The sequence below is a fragment of the Drosophila arizonae genome, chromosome 2 (genome assembly GCF_054131065.1).
Source record: "Drosophila arizonae isolate 15081-1271.41 chromosome 2, UAZ_ARI_1.0, whole genome shotgun sequence".
Taxonomy (NCBI): domain Eukaryota; kingdom Metazoa; phylum Arthropoda; class Insecta; order Diptera; family Drosophilidae; genus Drosophila; species Drosophila arizonae.
The window spans coordinates 26,476,829-26,493,189 of NC_142922.1; the positions used below are offsets into that span (position 1 = coordinate 26,476,829).

At 42.1% G+C, this 16,361-nt stretch overlaps 1 protein-coding gene and 1 long non-coding RNA gene across 6 annotated transcripts in view; one reads left to right on the top strand and one right to left on the bottom strand.

Annotated features, from left to right (window-relative positions):
- The window catches only part of LOC108608914 (uncharacterized), a 66,504-nt gene that overhangs the window by 32,306 nt on the left and 17,837 nt on the right, over positions 1-16,361 (bottom strand). The window lies entirely within an intron of this gene.
- On the top strand, positions 29-15,396 carry LOC149270638 (uncharacterized). 2 transcript variants are annotated; one of them, XR_016271589.1, is made up of 3 exons: positions 29-147; positions 14,042-14,205; positions 14,346-15,396. It is a non-coding gene; the product is annotated as an uncharacterized LOC149270638 (long non-coding RNA). The 2 variants fall into 2 exon arrangements; XR_016271592.1 differs by lacking the exon at positions 29-147 and adding an exon at positions 12,914-13,634.

Consider the following 16,361-nt stretch of genomic DNA (forward strand, 5'->3'; position numbering starts at 1 on the left):
CAGCGGCACCGGCAGTGGCAGTGGCAGAGGCAGCGACTGAAGCAGCGCTGCTTCGATTGACGTTTGACGTTTCCGGAGTTTGCGCAGTTCAATCAAAACAAATTTAACACCTATGTGGTGCTTAGGGCTTCAAATGAGCACAAAACTGTAAGTAGAAGAAATAGAAATATAAAAATATTATAGTAAGAATATTAATGCAAGAAGATAAATATATGAAAGGAAAACACTTCAAACTAAAGTTACAAATAAAATAAAAAATATATATTTAGTTATATTATTTACTTAGCATACTTGACATTTTTATATATTTTTTTTATTCACAATTTAAAATATTTTAATAAAGCACTATAATAAAACGTGAATTTAAAATTTATTTATATAACAAGGTATTTACAATACGAAAGTAAACAACTCTATGAGCTATTCAATTACTGGAAATTGTGTTGTTTATTTATGCTGAAATTTTCATTTTCACTCTAATATTTGATTTTTTTCGGCAGCCCACTGGAAAATATGAATTTGCCTATCTGCATTGGTAGGCAAAAAATTTGCATTCGTCTAATTTGCATTCTGTGAGCCAGATTTGTAAAAAATAAAAAAAAATGCTATCAGCACCCAGCATTCCGTTTAATTCACAAAATATACAAAATAAAATAAATAAATAAAATAAAATATTAAGCTACACAGCTTTCAGTAGTCAGCAAAAAATATATGAATTTTTCTACTCTTTTTTCTGCTTGTCATTTACTGTGCATCAGCAGTGCAATAAAGTCCAGCAAATCTAATAAATGTCAAAGCATGTGAAAAGTTTACCCAACGTAAATATTAAACAATTATAAATAATAGGAGCAACAGCAAAGTTTTTTCCACTTATTCGAAAAAGCCTTTCATTATTTGACAAAATAAAATCATGAACCGCATCAAAGCAACCAATCAACAAATTAAGATATCTCAGTCAATTTGTTACCATATTTCAAACAACATCTGGAACATCCACATGCCGCATTCTCTATGCATATAATACATTATTATATCTTTCTATATTTCACACTCCTGCGGTGCACTCGACCGCTTGACATGCTGACAAACACGTGTCGCCTCCTGCGGCTGTCTTTCTACGCTTGTGGCACTGAGAGCCACGCGAGTGGCAGACAAAGAGAGACGCAGCTTGGAGTGACATATGTCTACGTAGATATGGCCACAGCCGAGCGCTGAAAGTGTCAAGATGGCCAAGTAGTTGTTGTTGAGCAACAACAACAACAGAAACATAAGCAATACAATGAGGAAAGCACCCTCCGCTGTCATCATCATTAACACCCAACCTGGCGAAACGTGTTCCGTGCCACGATTCAGAGTTGCCTAATAGTTGCCTGTTCTCACTGCCATTTCGTGGTTCAATCTTTTCCTCAACCAAAAAACAAACAAATGGATCCTCTTGCTCTTCTATGTCTCCTAGACTCTCAAATTGCTGAAGCACAGCTGCTCTATCTGAGGCTGGCGTTGCTTCGTGTTGGGGTGATGCATAACGATGATGTCGTCTACTCTAGGAGATGGAGTGAAGGAACGATATTTGCATTGCATACCCAAAGGACAGGCGAGTCGGGTTGGCCCGACACTTGCGCACATTGCTCAGTGTCAGCCTCGAGACGGAGCTGTTTCTGCAGCAGCCGACACAATGGGACACTAGTGCCTTGTGTGACTGTCAGAGTGTCAGAGAGTCTGTTTGTCATTCTGTCACTCTGTCAGTCAGCGGAATTGTATGTGGGACACGGCTGGTAGTCTAGGCATTGCATTCCTTTTGAATGCTGTGATTTAAAGATGAAGCTTGAAATGTTTATCTTTGTCCTTTGCTCTCAGTGCACACATCAATTAGCCAATTGGGCATTGGACAGTGGGCAGTGGGCATTAGTTGCTGTTTTTGTTGCTTTGCACGCCACATTCAAATGGAAAGTGAACACTCAAGTAAACATAAGAATAAACAGCCCGCAGCAGTCAACGATAAACATTTGCACGACTGACAATTCAGCAAATCAGCAATTCAACAATTCAACAATTCAACAATTCAACAATTCGCATTGTTGCTGCTGGCAACGCAAATTGAGGAGCAAACAAACTGAGAGTAGAAAAAAAAGATAATACGCCAGAGAATAGTGAGGAGTTCCGCTTCGAGATGAGCCTTTGGGAGTCATTCTACTCAATTAGCAGATAAAAATTCACATACATAGGAAATTTTCAAAATATTTAGTGAACTGTTTCTGAGTACATTAAGCAATAGTTTCACATTCAAATTGCGTTCTAGAAATAAGAATTTATTCCATTTGGCATTCCAATTTCTTATATGCTGATATAAACAGTATTCATTTGGTGCGCACATTGACTGTTGACTTTAGCTGTTGCCTGAACAGAGACCAGAAATTCGCTAGATATTCCATATGCCATATTCTATAAATAACTCAGTCAGCCACAAGATTTTCTGTGCATTCTTCATCATTGTTTACATTCACTCTCTGGTTCAACTAAATTTACCAATCAGCCTTGTAAATTAATGATCCGCGTACATTGAGATATATTCTAAATTAATCAGGAACGTGTGTGAAATTCAAGTATTGGATTTCTATTTCTCAGCCCACTCCTGATTGAATTCAACATTAATTGAGACGTAATCTGCTCCATCTGCAACGAGCTGAATGAAGCCATTAAGTGGGAGTCCGTAATACCTTCCCTAACCACAACAACGTTGCACTGGCTTCTATTCTCTTGCACTGAGTACCAGCCCAGGTGGATTCGACTGAAAAGAAGTCTATCAGCCCAATGGAGCGTTTATCATTTTAACAGCCGGCAATTTGGGGATTGATAGCAAGCGATTTAAACTGCAAAACAATTTGCCACACAGTTGCTCTGCGCTTCCTCATGAAGGAATAACAACTCCCAAACATGTTTTCCCACTGCCCCACCCTCGACGCCACTAACCCACCAACCCACTCCCTAACGAGCGAGAATCGGGAAGCGGAAAGCCAGATTTCTAAACTGATGTGAATTTGAAACGAGAAATACAATTCATTTCCAGTAGCTGACGGAAAGCCCAAATCCCTGAAACCAATAGCAAACAGAATCACAGGAGCTCAACCACCTTCCGCCTTCCACTCCTAGGGGGCAATTGGCAGGTACGCAACTGGCAGAGGGAAAGAGAGTACGACGGAGAGTGAAAGAAATCAGGTTAAGAAGGGAAAAAGTGTGAGCTGCTCTCAACGAACGTCTCCGCATCAATTGGATTTCCATGTTCAGGGGGTGTAGTCCTGGGTGGGCGAGGTGAGAAATTGAAATCATTTCTCAGTGTCAGGTTGAATATGAAAAGCTTTCGCTTATACTTTTCACATTCGCATAACAGATTGTATTGCATTTATGCCCATTGTGCGAAAGTCTTCTCTCTGTTGCGGATTGTGAATGGCGTTGGCATTGGCATTGCCCCTTGACAGAAGGGGACAGAGGAGCATACAATAAACGGATTTGCCGCATGATAAGCAGATACCAGATAAGAAGACCCAACAGGTTGGCGAGATGACTTTCTGTCCCATTGAAGACACAGCATATTCAGAACCTGATAATAGAGCTGTCCGCATAATTAATATGCCTTACTCTGATTCATAATGATACTCAGATAACCTCATCTACCATGCAAAGAGAGGGCATCCCCTAGTCAATGACATTTTGGCTGTGCAAAATTAAGAAACACGAGAACCGAGAGGTGGGCCTCAGTCATGTTTTACAATGTAGCCGAGACTCATTGTCGTCACTTTTACACTCTTGGGATATTATAAGCAGCTTCCCAGACGGGTGTGCGGGGCTGCTTGGCCCTCGGGGTCAGGGACCCGACTCTGTCTGGCCGTCGCTCTGCAAATCAACTTTCTGCTTTGTGGCATTTTTAAGTAGTTCAACAATGTGAGAAGCATTAGTTGAGAGAGGCTTAAGGAAAGCGCCTAATTAAAGTACATAAATATTTACAAATTAATAAAAGAGTAAGACGTTTTACCTGTGTTACATAATATTAAACATTAAACTAAACTTTGTCTTGCTTGATAAATGTTATTCCTTCTTTAGTTATCCCTACTTTTAGATTCCACATTTAGACTCAAGCATTTGTGCTTAAACTCAGCTATCGCTGGAGAGACTCATGCATATCAATTGCTCTTGTGGCTGCCGGCTCTGTCATATTTATGATGATGTTTTTGTTTTCCTCTGCTTCGTGTTTTCCTGTAACTCAATTCAACTTTCTGCTTATAAATTTGCATTTCATCAAATAAAATACAACAAGAGGCAACTGGCAACTGGCAACAGCCTGACGGGAATATTTGTGGTCTCTCCTCTGAGTTTATCCGCTGGCTTTGGCTTTGGCCAGCTGGCGATAGTCGTACGAATGATTTCTACGCCAACGAAGTAAATTTGAATTTCGACGTGCCTCAGCCAGCAAAATTTATGGCTCCCATTCCAACACACACCCGCACACAGCTTACACACACATATATGCACACATTTTGGGTTATGCTGTGCTTGGGCGCACATGGCGTATACGTAACATCGCAACATTCGCCAAATGCGTAGTCGCTCGCTTATGCGAGTTAAAGTTTGGGCTGGATAAAAGACTTTGCGCACCTCTGGGCTCCTTCAACTTGAGCCAGAAAATTAACATTCGCGCGTCTCGCACTTGAGTCCTGGTCTGGTCTGGCCTGGTCTGGTTTCAACTGCTCACCTGGCTGCACTTTAATTTGCATATTAAATGCCGCCGTGCAGCGGCTCCTCGTGCCAGTCTCGACTCTCAACTGCCACCTCGTTCAAATCCTGCTTCACTCTGGGCTAAGTCCAAGTCCATGCGAGTGTCGTCAATATCCCCTCTTACCGCTCCCACTCAACTTCTCCTGAGTCAACGTATGTGTTTTCAAGGGATTTTCACATGCAAAGCACTTAAGCCAACGGGACTGCCTCCTGCCTGGCTGCAGGAATCGGGGAGCTGCGAGTCGAGAGCTTGCGCAAGGCATAGCCTAACTATTATTATTGTCTCCTGCTGAATTATTCATCCCGCTCGTAAAATTCTGGCCTGCGCTATTTTCTCTTTGCGAATGATATTTTAAATATTAAAATGGTTCGACGTTAATGGAAACGGATATGGAGACTAAAGCCTGGCCTGAAAAGTGAACTAGAACTATTACCAGACACCCCACCCTGTGCGCTCTGCTCTGTTCTCTGTGCCAGCTGAGGCCCCCACTTGGAAAACCGCCAACTGCCATCGCATTTCTTGATGCCAGTCCAACTATTTCCCTCGCAATTACAATTATGTCCCCATTGTGTGCTCCTCACCGGCTGTTGCGCCAATCTCGGCCCCCAATAAAAGTCTGCACCACAGTCCTACTCCTGCTCCCGCTCCCACTTCTCCCACTCACCCAATGGAGCTTCAGTTCCTCAATGCTTACTTTCTCGCTATGATTTGGGTGCGGCTTATTGGCTGCTAAAAGGACAATTGTTGCCATGGGAGGGCGTGGACAATTTAGACGCTTCATTTGTATACCAGAGCAAAGTTTTCTAATTTTACAGCCTGTGGCTTTGCTCATTGTTGTTGCCTTTGTTTTTGTTGTTGTTGTCACTGCGATTTGCATGAGCAAAATCAAAAAGACGTCGTGAGCTCAATTCGGATGAAATCTTGAGTGGGATAGTTTCCATTAGCTACGAACATTTCCATTGACTGTTGACCAAGTCTTTAGGCTTCAGTCACAAATTGATAAAGAACTTGAGGATGTGATAAGGCATTAAAGCAATGTACTGGAATAAATCTGCAGATAAGAGAACTGCAACAACAAATTGACACACTTGCAGTTCTCTGCTGCGAATGTGTTTAAATCATTTTAAATAATTTTAAATACATTCATAAATTATTTTTACTCATACTCAAAATATATTTTATATCATTTTATATCACTCATTTTTATCTACATATAACAAATTTATTGAAGTTGTCTGAGTGGAATAACTTCATGCAGTACTGTAAATCTATAGGAAACAGTCTACATTAGCGCAGAAGGCGGGCATAAAAAGTGCAAAATGCCTTGGCATTAAAATGTAATTAGGATGTGTAGCACACAACACATAGCACGCAGACTTACACACACACTCACACGCACACACATGTATCGGCCGGGCGAGACTCTTAGCCGAAACCAGCATCAACATATTTATGGCTTTTGCCTGTTCTGAACAGGTCCTCTTGGCGCAGTCAGCGGAAGGGTGGGAGGTCTGCAGGGAGGGGAACATGTATTGCCGCCAACATAATGCGCAAATTTTCTGATATTAACGTAGGAATATAATACGCCTGAGAGGCAGTCCATAAATCTTTCTATTTTTTCTCCTGCTGCGGCTACCTGAAGTTGAAGCGCGCCGTCAGCAGACTTTCGGAGAGCACTGTCGGCTGTGCTGCTGGGAGAGCTGCTAATTTGTGAAATTGGGCATTAGAAGTGCTTTGTGGTGTTTATGATGCGACGCGCTGTCCGCAAATCAATTAAATTGCAGCAAATTGAAAAATTGCGTATACGCAATGTGTCCTAAGAGGGTCAATCAAAAGGTGAACAGCTGAGCAGAGCAGAGCTGAGAGGGAGTAGAGTGGGAGTAGGACTGAATCACAATTGGCTCAGTTGATTTGCAATGCAGATCACGTTCCCTTTTGAGTATTAAATGGGGAATGAGCTCAACCAAAGCTGTGCCAGTCGGGCAGCTGAGTCGATTTTGCTCATTCTTCTTCTTCTTCTTCTTCTTCTTCTCCTTCTGCCTTCCGCCTTCCACTCGGCTCGCGCAGAGTTCATTGTCTGCAAGGCTCTTGGCGTATGTGTGACCCATTACTCAACAGTCGACACACAGACTTGGGCACGTATCCTAATGTATGGCCAGGCAGCCGGACCGTGTCTGGAGTAGAACAATGGCAAATGCCATTATTAATGATGCAATTGACATGCTTCGGCCAGCGACAGCGATGGAGATGAAGCTGAATAAGAAATATGGGTTTACACTGCGTCTGCCCCAAATGGCTGGGGCAACAATCCAACAGCATGCAACAGCATTTTGTAAATTTCTTAGACTGTGACAACCAAACACCCAATGAATATTAAGTTCTCAGACAGAGAGTCTCTGATTCGCATTTGATAGAGTAACGCCAAGTCGTATACTCTCATCTCTCTCTCATCTGTTGCTCACTGTATTCGAACTTATCTGCCTCTACACGCAGATAAGTCTCTCTCTCTCTCTCTCTCTGTGTATGTGTGTGTGGGTAAGTGGGCCTCGTGGCATGCTACAGCTTTTGTGGACCTTTTGTTTGACTTTGTTTTCCGTTATTTGTCCTGTTAATAGTTTTCAGCTTAGTTGTTGCTTCGGCTCAAGTTTTTCTTTTGTCTGGTTGGGCTCCCTCGCGTCCAATTCAATAAAAACTTAGTACGTGTTGGATTGGTTAATCGGTGACGCTTCGTCTTCGACTCCGTTTTTTGGGTCAATTTTCTCTTCCTTTTTGTTTCGTTCGATCGACCCACAAAGTTTCCCTTTGGTTATATGATTTCCAAATATATTCTGTATTACTTTGTTTGCTAATGTGTGTAATATATTGCCCAAGCCACAGCCTCAAATGGTCGCTTCTTAAGTATAAGTACCCTATCAAATGATAATGGACAACTATAAAACTCAAATTTGAACAAATTTGAATTTAGGCGATAGTAAAAGGTTGTATTCTTAAATATTGGGTTATTACATTTGAGCCAGAAATGTAGTTCGCATCGTCACAGGGAATTTGTATTTCTAGCTAAAAATTAATATTCTACAATTATTCTACAAATTATATTAACTGCGCAGCAAATCACAAAAACCCTTCTTATATTTCTCTGAATTACAGAATTTTAGGACATAAGAACTTTAGGACTTAGTATTCATAAAGCTTAAGACAAATATTTAATATTTGAAGATTAATGTCTCTTAGACTAAATGTAAAAAAAAAAAAAAAAAAAAAAAAAGATTTCTAATTTCTATTGACGTACGTAAATACTGTTAGATCCTGGATCTTAGAAATCCTGAGATCACATTCATATATATGAAGAGTCACACGAGCAGATGGGCATGTCTCAAGATCAAGATCAAGAGTATATAAAACTCTATGAAGGTCTCACACGCCCTCTTCTGCCTATTATACGTTACAACAAAGCCAATATACCCCTAGATGCCATTTGCACTGAGTTCAGAGTATAATTATAACATATGTTATTATATACGCAATACAAAGGCCATGTTCTATGGAGTCCTGAGCATAGCATCAGATCCTTACGCATTCTGCACTGCTTTCATGACTTTTCCAGCACTCGCACATATTTTTCTTGTAAGTTAAAATGGTGTCAAAGCTGTTGCAATTTTGTCAGCCAGCAAGCAATGTTTGTTTTACACTCGAAAAAATAAACAGCAGCAACTGAGGGTCCGGAGATGTTTCTCGGCTCTGCTTTATTGTTGTATCTGCTGCAGTATCAACAAGCAAAGCTGAAAGACAAACAGAGGGAGAAAAGCAGAGCACAAAATGAAAGGCAACTGGAAGTGGAAGGTCGTAGAGGAAGAGGAAGGGAATAACGTGTGTCTGATGTGTCCCGATAAGCAGCTGCTGCTCGCGCATTAGATGAGAGCTCGGGTCGGGTCCCTCCACATTCCCTTTCAGCCCACTCCCCACACAGTCATGAAAAATAGATGGCGTGCCAAATAGCGTGTTTCGTTGTTGCGAATGAATCCTATTTTGGGGTGCTCCGCCAATGCGGATGAGTGTGTGATACTCAGGCTATGCATGTGAGTATGAAAACTCACGTTTGCTGCACTTGCGAACACGCGAATGTCTATGAAATTCAATTTTTCACAGCGGCTTAAGATCCAGTGGCCAACAGACTTTATTGTTTTCGTGTTAGCTCTCATTGTGTCTGGGGCAGGAAGCGTAGTGCACGATGCAACAGCATTGTCTGTTCGTATTCATTGAGAGTCATTTGAGCGCATCTCTCGACTACTCATTGTTTCTATTCAGCTTTAACATTCTGCCTTTCATTCAGTTTCAATCAAGTAGCTTACAGAGCCCCCTTAGGGATGGGGCTGAAAAGGGCACCGGAAATTACGTATACGCAGCCCTGATTCGAGATTCGAGATTCGTGTTTGCTTCCTGTGCGTGTGAACTCGTCTATTGCCATTTTCCGCCTTTTCCCGTCGCTCATCGTTCTGTTTGATGCGTTTTTCAGTCGCCTAATTGTGCGTGCCAGCGACAACAAAGACTCAGTGGGTCACAGGCCACAGTCTACAGTGCACACTGCATAGAGAGAACCACAACTGAGCCCAGCCCAGCTGGCCCACCTCTGATTCATTTTGTTGCAGGCGATTTCAGTTTTTGTTTTTAAGCCTTTCCATGGAAAGTGCATTCGAATTGGCCACATTTTGTTTCGCTTGAATCGTGTTGGCTTAAAAGGGCCTTTCGCAGAGCCTCTCTGATTGAATTGCTCATTCAGTTATAGGTCAAGCCAAACGATGCTGGGACAATGAACAGATGGAGGAGTTCCAAATTCAACATCCCCAGTCATATCTCTAACCTCCACGGGATCGCAAGGAGTTGCCGTTGTTCATTTGTGACCCATTTTTATTGCCGCTTATCGATTTTCTTAGAATCGTGGGAGCCAAGCTAACCCAATTGAAAGCAATTGACCCTTTTTTATTTCTTGTTTCGCTTTCCTTACATATAAATAGCAATCGTAATTCTCACTCTATTTGCTTAGCTGTCATTGATAGTTTGCTTTGACCTCCAATGATATCATTTCTCCTCTCCCTCTCACTCTATCTGACTGCAATTTGTGCATATTACAGGCAAGAGTAGAAAGCATATTCCACACAAATTATGCTAAATCCACATGCACTTAGCATTCGGATATGGCAATGTCCATCTGCTTTACTTATGTTTGCAGAGTCAACTAACCGGACAATCTCTAACAAGTTCATTTCGTCAGACCACTTCAAACAAACCACAGGAACAGCTGCCTTATCCTCTGCCTCCTTCTCTTTCTCCTTTTCTATTCCTGCCGAGCTCATTAATTTTGCTCAACCAGAAATGAATAATGATATGGTCCGTGTGGTTAGTCTGAAGAGGAGGGAGAAGTCCAAAGCCCGAAATGTGAAATGCGAAACAAAGCATAAATTCGTGTGTGATGAAGCCAAAAATCTACACTTAAAACTAAACGTAGAACTGGGCACTTGACGACTTTTTTGGCAGAACCTTTTACTTGTAGCCTTAGGGTGGGTAAACATGTGTGTGTGTGTTGAATTGTTCTTCGGTCTGGCTGTTGTTAGTTCAGCTAGTTTTCTCTGTTGCTGTTGCTGTTGCATGTTGGCACAAGCCAAGAACCAAAACACGAGCAGGCTGCAACAATTTTTCATTTTGACTTTTCCTTCCTCTCGCCTTTCGTTCTGTGCATAGACTTTCAGTTCCCACTGCCCAATTACAAAAGTTTGCAGCTTTTTTACAATTTGTTGTGTTTCAGTTTTTGCATTGTTTGTTTACGTCCCTTGCTGTATATTTTCTAGTTGTTTTCTTTTTTTGTTCAGCTGCCACTTCAGCGCATTTAAACTTTTTACGGTGAACTAGGGATATGAGTGTTGTCCTGGCTGTGTGAAGGCTCATTTGCTCCTGCCGCTGTTGCTGTCTGAATATGTTTTGCTTCTGTCTTGTCATTGCGTTTGCCATTTGCCGCTTGACCCACCTTTGGCTTGGTGGTTTCATCGACCGCAGCCAACTCATTTAATGGCCACATAAACCGACAAGACTCTTTTCCACTAAACTTTTATGTCTTGCGTTTTTCTGGCATTGCTATTAGAGCACTTAAATTAGAGAGGAAAATTCAATTCAATTAAGGAGTTGTATGTTTATTTCTGCCAATATATAAAATGATCTGTGAACAAGTAATTAATTTATCTCGCTTTTATTGTTGCACATATTTGGTTCAATTAATAGTTGGTACTAAATCCAGTCAGACAGCTTCTTTATTTTAGTTAGTTGTACAGGAATTTATTTTCTCGTCGTAATTATTTTTAGAGCCATGTCTACATGCATTCACCTAATCCCTTCAGTTGCTCATTAAGTTTCTGCTCACTCATGCATCATACAAGAAATCCAAGTTGATTGCTCCGCACTTCCACTACCACTAATCCAAGAGTCTCCTCCCCACCCCTCGGGGTACACACTCTTGGCTCTCTACTGCTGATTGCAGCCAACTTCCGTTTGTTGCCAATCCCACGCACGTGCTGACCATAAAGCGCAGCGCACTGAGCCAATTCCAGAGTGTTTATAATTGAAACTTGCCAAGAGCTTCGTGGACCAAATCGGAGAGTGTAAGGGAATAAAACAAAGAGCCAAAGCCAAAGCGAAAGCCAACAAAGTGCAGGTGCAGAAGTGCAGAAGGAATGTAGTTGAAAGGTGAGTCCGCGTCCAAGTCATTTCCCCCGGAGCGGATATAAAGCGATTTGACTTGGTGACAACATCATTTCCGCAGGGCACTTCAGGGAAGGCGAAGGGGAGTGAAGTGCGAGTGCGAGTGCGAAGTGCTCGGCGGGCACAAAGAATAATGGGCACTTAAATCGCTGTCATTAATAAGGCGACTAACAGAGTTGCGCAATTTAAAGCCGTGCGCCATTTTGATGAACTGCTCGGCATTGGCTACGCGCTGCTGAGAAGCGCGGAGAGAGGCGGATAATCGCAATAGAGCCACTTAGAGATTCAGGTGAGCAGAGCAGAAGACAAAAGAAGAAGAAAATCCAACAAGAAACGAGTTCATTAAAACTGATAAATTAGCTCAACAAATGAAGACCTCAAAGTGGAGATGAATGGAGACAGAACTGTCCGAGGTCCATGAAGAATTGAATGATATGCCAAACAGGCCAAGCGACATTAACAGAGATCTAAAACGAAAAATATAAATGAGACTTTGTTACATTTAGAAAAGTTCGAGATGATTTGTATTCCGTTGCTTAAAAAGTTATTCTGTGCCAGTGAAAAGTTTATCCTCAACAGCCAAGGTAGAAATATGTTGCTAATAAATCATATTTAATAGACTTTGCTTGCACGCAAAACGAGAAAAAGGTGGAGTGAAATTACTCATCGCCTGCTCGTATTTTCTCTCTAAATGAAAGGAAGTTCTGCTGTGAACGTAAGGCAAGGCAAGGCAAGGCAAGGATACGAGCTGAAGGAAGTGCTCAGCTTGAGTGCTTGACTCACAAATTTGCATTGTGTGAATTGCTTCCGTTGTTGCTCCGCATATTGCCAGCTTACTTGAGAGGATGTGCCGACTCCTGAGATGTGCCAGGACAAGACAAATACACGAAGCAGCAGCAAGATAAATATCTGAATTGTGGCTGTCCGCCTCCTTGGACAGCATTTTCCTTGTCATTGCAATGCAGAGGGAAAGATGTTCTTCGGCTCAGTTGACTCCTTCTCCCCCACCCCCTCGAAAGACGAAGGCCACAACAATCAACTCTGCCATTCGCACCTAATTCAAGACAAGTGTCGCAGATGGAGACATAAAACGCAGCCGCTGCCTTCAAAGTTAATGAATTTTATCTCGAATAATTATTTAAATTTGTGTGCCTTTTATTGGCCTGCCTTTGTTTCATTCCCATTCCATTTCATTGTTGTTTCCAACTGCTCGCTTTTCCGTTTGTTTCCTCTTTCTGGCATCCCAGGCCATTTCACTTATTCCTTTGAATTTGGCATTTGAATTTCTGTTGGCAAACTTGAAATGAATGGAATAGTTAATTGCCGTCGGTCTGTAAATATTTGCATCAACTTTTGCATGCGATATGACGCTTTTCTAATTCATACAAATTCCCTTCTTCTGCGAATATTTTGCACAAATTTATTTTAACTCAGCTGCTCTCAATATTCCAGAGTGAATGGCCAACTAATTATTTACCTTATTTATGGGAGGCAGCAAAGTTCTTTAGTTAATACGAAAAGCAGATGGCGAAAATGTGCCGTTAATTCTGAATTAAATTGTTGCCATTTCGGATTGTTTACGCCAAGCAATGGAACTGGCCGAATTCTGTTAAGCTGAGTGCCTCGGGCAGAGGAAATCAAATCAAAATTTTAGTGGCGCTGGAATTTCTTTTCGCTTTATTTACCTGGCAATGAAGTCACCTGGACGAGGCACTCGTATTCGAGTGGGATGTGGATATTGGGATGCAAATCGAGGCACTACACGAACGCTGGCGTAAACACATAATCTGATTCCAGAAACGAAGTGCACCCACTGTGGTGGTATAAGAGCCCCCACTTCACACTGTGCCAAACTGTGAATTGAATTTATTTGCATGGGGGCAGGACTGGGTAGAGGCGAAAGGGTTCTCTTTAACCCAGAAGTGTCAACAGATCCTTTCGCCGATAAAAGGGCTCACAGGGGACGCAAACGCCTGCTCCTGCACGAGAAAATTAATAAAAAGCGAAAGTAAACACAGAACGAGGCACCCAAATGCTTTGAGCAACCTCTGAACTCCGAATCTCACTTCGTTTGGAATTCGTGTGACAGAAAAACCTTAAATTAAAAACCCACCAGGTAAATATTTGCGGAGCTGCGAAGACCTTCGATATATGGAAAGGGCAAATTTAATTTAAGCAACGATAAAGAAGAAAACAGAAAACCTCTTCGAATCATCATCGGAATCTTTATATATTCCACTTGGAAGACATCAATACTAAATATTTTCGCAAATTTTATATGATTTTTCTTTCTCGATAATATAAAATACTTCTGGGAGCCATTATTAAATTCTCAATTTCCAACCTGCGATATCAACATTTGTCAGAGCGAGTTTTATGGCCCAGCCCGAAATGTTTTTATTACTCAAACACGAATACAGACGACAATCAGTTTTTCCATTCAAAAATCTTTTGACTTTCTGACATCGAGGGGAACCCAGCATTAAATACGGTATTTGACTTGTCTCCTGTTTTTCTTTGCAGGCACCGCAGGAGACTGGCGAAATGCATTAGGCGAGCAAGCAAGGAAATACTTGGTAAACATAATTTGGAATATCATCACTGTGAAAGAGGGAAAGAAGGAGAGAGAGGGAGAGAGAGGGAAGGCTATTTAGGCGGAGTAAACATTACACATCAAACAGAGCAAAGTGAGTAAATTATACATAATACTATTTGCCATGGGCTGGAGGAGTTTTGTCTAACTGTGGAGGAGGAGGAGGGGCAGCATCTCTCCGGCAACAAGTCAAGTGTGGCAAATGACAGGGACTTATGTCTGTTTCCCTTGCAGAATCCATGCCGTCAGCAACAGGGCCAGCAGAGTCCTGCAGAGTCCTGCAGCCCTTGCGGATACTTTGTGGGAGGCCACGCCCATCTACTGTCCGACAGACATTGTTCCATTACAGTTTTGTACAAATTGAAGGCATGTCCTGCTGCTGCAGCCAGAGAAAGTCCTTGTCCCAATTATGTGACAAATATGGAAATTTACAGCTGCGGCCTGTATGTGTGCGCCCTTTGTGTGTGTGCTGCCGTGCGTATTCGATAAATGAAAGCAGGAAAGTTCCATTTAAATTGCATTAAATTTACTTCAGCAGCAGGAAGCTGCCAGCGGGCGACAGAATCAGCAGCGCAACAACCGACAGCACGCAGCCACAACCGCTCCCTTCCCCCCTTCCCTACCACAAGAGTGTTGCATATCCGGAAGGCTTGAGTTGGGCAATGCAATTTTGATGTAGCCCAGCTCGATGCGAGAGCAGGGAATGGCTACCCATCCTTGGATTGGTCACTTGGCTGCTGTTGCTACTAATTGACTTGGTGCGAGATTTCGCCCAGCTCAATGTGTGATCTGCACTGGTCAGAAAGAGATGATGCTTGTTTATATACACCTAAGTCGGCTTTATATTAGGCGCTTCTCCCCGCTCGCATTAATAATTCAAAATACTCCTGGCAGAGCCGAACGACACAGCCTAATCAGAGGACTTAACGGAGTTAATAAAATGCGCCGTTAAAAGCATTTGAAATATGCGAATGTGCTCATCCCCTATGGGGATGCTGTCAAGGGACTTGTTTTTGAGTTGCGCACATTTAGGGGCTCCCACTCCTTCAGGGGGCAGAAAACAAAAATGGGAGGATAATAAAATTTATGAGTTTTGATTTATGTGCCAGCCGCAGACGAGGATATCTGCATGCGGTGCGTATACGTGATATTTTCAAATCCAATTTGGTATTTTTGCCAACAAGGCGCATGAAGTCAATGGCTGACATGCAAAAAGGGAAACAAAAGGTATTAACATAAAATAGGTTTATTGTGTACGGAGTTTGTGAAAGGAATTTAATAAATTAGCCACAGTTTGCTGTTAATTAAAATGTTTTTATCCTTTCGGAATTTTAATATGCATTTAAATCTAATACGTTTACTCGTATAACCAACCTTTCAGTTGTGTGAATTATATGTTTTTATTTGATCATAGAGTAGTAGCTAGTCGCCTTATTCTTGTATAAAATGTTTCATTCTTGTTAATCAGCAAATTGGCTTGAGTTTTGCTGCTGTTGGCTTGCTTATGTTTTCAAAGGATTGCAGATCTGAGAAGCCAATCGCCTTTATATCGCAGCTGAGTTTGTTTGCATTAACTGGAAATGTTAATTAACTTAAAAGTCTCCATTCTCAAACACATTTTCTCGAATGGCTCGCATTTCTCTTTCCTCCCATCTCTTCGACTCAATTAAATGTTATGGCTTTATTCCAAATTCAAATTGTGTTGTACAAACAGTTAAAGAGGCTGCCTTTGGATCTCGTATTTGTCTTCCAACTGCGCCAACTCAGCTCAAAGCACACAGCCACAGCCGCAGCCTTTTAATCAAACCAAGACCAAGCTGCACGTACCGCACTTTGTTCGGATTGCGGCTAAAAACTTTTAGCCTCAGAGCACACACTGGAAATTTGCTACTCATGTTCCGTCCAACCACGTTCTGACTTCTCTGCACTCCCAGGGCAATTTGGAACTTCTGTTTGGCTTGCAAATAAAACCGCATCCAGTTGTCGCTGCCGCTTTGCTATCTCTCCTACGAGACACACAACAAAGTGCAGAGTCAGCCCAAATTGGCTGACTTGGCATACAGGTTGCCTGCAAACGAAGCGACGCAGCATCAGCTGTTTGTTGTTGCCGACATCTGCAGATGCAGCTTGAACGGCAACGCCAGCCAGCCACAGTGGACTTCGCACTCATTTGCATGCATACACTTGGCATACGTGCTCGTTTGACCCCGTGCAGAGAGGACACTGACCAGCAGACCGTCAGCATGTAAA